We start from the raw sequence: 3,321 nt of genomic DNA, 5'->3' as shown, positions 1-3,321 counted from the left end.
TTTATGTGTGTGTTCGTTTTCTAGAAGTAAAATTTCGCATGTTGTCTTTTTTATGTCCTTTTTCTTGTTATAATCGTCTTTCGACCGGCCCTCGCTGTCTTTCTCCTCTTCAACGCAGTCGTTCAAGCAAGTGGTTCGGATGTGCGGTGTAGGTATAGTTGACCGTTTCAATCTGGATCAGCTCCATGAATGAGCATCTGCAGTGGGTACAACGTCGCCAGACTCTGGCAGACTAAACTCCTATCTAAACAACTGACGAACAATTTGTTTTTGTGGGTAGCTTGCGAGTATGGTGCGTAATAACGTCACGGTGTCACCGTGCGTGTTGTCTGATTTACTTTACATGTGAGTACTATATACTTTTGTACTCTTTCCAAGCGCCTGTGTAACCACGTAATTTTCATAGAACGGAGTTTACGTTAAAAATTATAGATCACGAAATGAAATTAAATATATTTGTTTTGCTGTTCTCGTGTCCGCAGCACGGCTTCTGATGACCTCATTAATTTTAACGCCTTGTTAAACTCACCTTTTCTTCTTAACAATTGAAAGTTGTGGACTTTTTTTTTTTTCAAGATTCGTTTTGCACAGTTTCATGCTTCGTGAAAACAGTAACCGAACCGTTATTTGAAAAGCGTCCTTGAACCAAAACCGAACCGGGACAAAATGCAAAACAACCTGAATCCGAACCGAACCGGAATAATGACCGATTTGACTCCCTGCTTTTAGCCCAGCCGATCTTCTAGTACAGTTCACGCAGAAAGAATAAAAACACTGAAAATAGTTGAGGGACAGACACTCACAGTTCTTTCAACGAGCAACGACATTTATATAGTGCCCATCACACTGCTAAATACCACTTTGGTCACAAAGAAATCGAGGGAAGACGAAAATACTAGAAAAAATATACTAGAAACCGATACAAAATAAAGATAACTGAATTTAACTTCCTGAAAAGGAAGAAAAAGAAAAACCATTTGAGGAGGCTTTTTTGTTTGATAGAAAAAGCCTCCTCCAATGTTCTTCTTCTTCTTCCTTTTTACTGTGGTCTATCCAATGCGCTCTGCAACGTGCACAGATCTAGTGGATGAGCATCGTACCGGCCGGTGCGGTCGTGTATGACTTCTGCGTGATGCACGTTAAAGGCCCCAGGCTAGCGGTTGTACTGAACTGACTAAATTTCTCATCTACAGCTGGGAAACTCGTCGCACGTTGAGGGAGACCAAGGTCTAGGGGTAAACATACACACAACCCAATTATTTTCACACTCCTCTTAACTAGTTTCGAGTATGAGGAGTCAATAGAGGTAGGAAACCCTTCTTCAAACGCGGGTTATATGACCAACAGACGTGACTGCTTGTAAGTTCCAACCTGAGGTCCAAACATCGTACAAGACATCCATCCCGGATTCCGGGAGTGAATTTAAGCCATTCAGAGCACCGCGCAAAAACATCCAAAGCTTCCGTGACAGTACTGTCGTCCAAAAGACTCTCAAAACTACAACCAAGTGATCGTCCACGTTCCTAAAGACGCTCATCATCCAGGTTGTCGCGCATGGCCAACTCCCACTTTGCTAAGATAATGTAGCCGAACACGGGTGCCACACTTGACATATCACAGATCCCTGCTTTTTGCACGTTGAGTATGCCATTATAGAAAATGAGAGTCGATTCCCCAGATAAAACTTTAACAACTCCCAAAACCCATCACCACATACGTCGCTAAAATTCTGAGAACCAAACCCGCCAGTTTTTTTTTTTTTTGTCTTTTTTTTTAATGCACTTATGCATTGAAACAAATATAGCCTCATGGGGAATAGATTGAAACAGGTCTTCTACAATAAAATGTAATAAAAAGCGCCCCAATTTCGCGTTCAAAATAGCGCTCTAACGCAATGAACGTCCTACGGGCTTGTGTTTCATGGAACGCTGAAGTGACGCAACTTATAGGAAAGGTAAGAAGGGCTGCACGCTGGGCTAAATTACTCATTTATAGTGTTACGAAAAAAAACGCAAAGATATGAGGGCCAGAAAAAAAATAAGAACATACACCGCGCAGGCCCTTGTCTGGGTGAGCATGCGTATCTTTGTGTGTGTGTTTATCTTTCTTTTTTTATCCTTGTTTCATGTTCACTCTTTTAATATCTGTATCCTGAAAAAGGTGCAACACATGTCTGCGCCATGAAATCGATACATCTCCAGGCTAATTTTATTAATTGCACCAGCGGATGAAAAACGTCAGCATGTATTCGATCAAGGCACGATGAAGCAAGAATCTATAAAGAAAAGATGAGATGACGATCGAGCAGTAGAATGAATATATATGAAGTGATAGTTTCATTAAAATTTTGACTGACCTGATTAAAAAGTATCGATCGATAACGGGCAAATCGCAAATCCATTTTTATGTTAATTGGAAGGAAGTATAAAACACTTTTTCTACTTAGGCTCGCAATTAAGACAACTTCTTTATAGACTGTTGCAATAAAAAAAAAAAAAAAAACACTGTCCGCAAAAAAACAAAAAACAAAAAAAAAAGGTCTGCTTAATGCCCAATGCCCCGATTCCCATTGGGCATGAGGAGAAGTGGTGTTTATGTGGGCGTCAATGGACCCTTTCCACATAAAGGCGGAGAAAGCTTAGAGCGCGACCCGCGTCCGGTGAAAGGAGCTGCATTACTCCTTAAGCAAAGGCCCCTCTATCCTGGGAAAAGTGTCGCCATTTTTTGAACAAGCGGCCGCGCACACTATTGGCCAGTCGTCACGTGACATCCTGTTTTCGGTGTTGGACTTCCGGTCGCCATTACTTTTCCCAGCTGTTGCTGGTTCGGATGTGCGGCTGCCGTCGGTCGAAAAGATTTCAACCCAACGGGAGCCGATTTATGTGCTCTGTATAAAGCTTACCAGAATGCAAAAATACAGCTGCTTAGAGTGAGTTATGGACTTCATTCATCCGTAAACGCGAGCGATGTAATATCGATTACAACACCGCCGACTTGGCATGCATGGACGCCCGTGCCGTGGAAGAAGCGTCGTGCAAAACGACCTGCTCCTGCTTGTGTTTGGAGCATCGGCGTCGCTCCCACTTACGGGTGCGTGCGGAGTTGTGCAGTGCGATCGCTCGTCAAGTGTGGCATACGTGCTCACGTACCATGCTTTGTTTCGCACAAAGTTCATAAGCTTGCAACGCTCTCGTGGCTGCGGACGCGAGCATGTGGATGTATTTATACCCCGATTAAACATAAGTGCGAGACGGGTGCAAACGTCCAGAGGGCTCCTCCGTTGAAAACTGGAAGTTAGAGGTGGGTTAAGGAGGGTTTTTT

The sequence above is a fragment of the Ixodes scapularis genome, unplaced genomic scaffold (assembly GCF_016920785.2).
Source record: "Ixodes scapularis isolate PalLabHiFi unplaced genomic scaffold, ASM1692078v2 PGA_scaffold4__175_contigs__length_147842914, whole genome shotgun sequence".
In the NCBI taxonomy this organism is placed as follows: Eukaryota; Metazoa; Arthropoda; class Arachnida; order Ixodida; family Ixodidae; genus Ixodes; species Ixodes scapularis.
The sequence above is the reverse complement of the archived record's forward strand: the minus strand, read 5'-3'. Positions refer to the sequence as shown.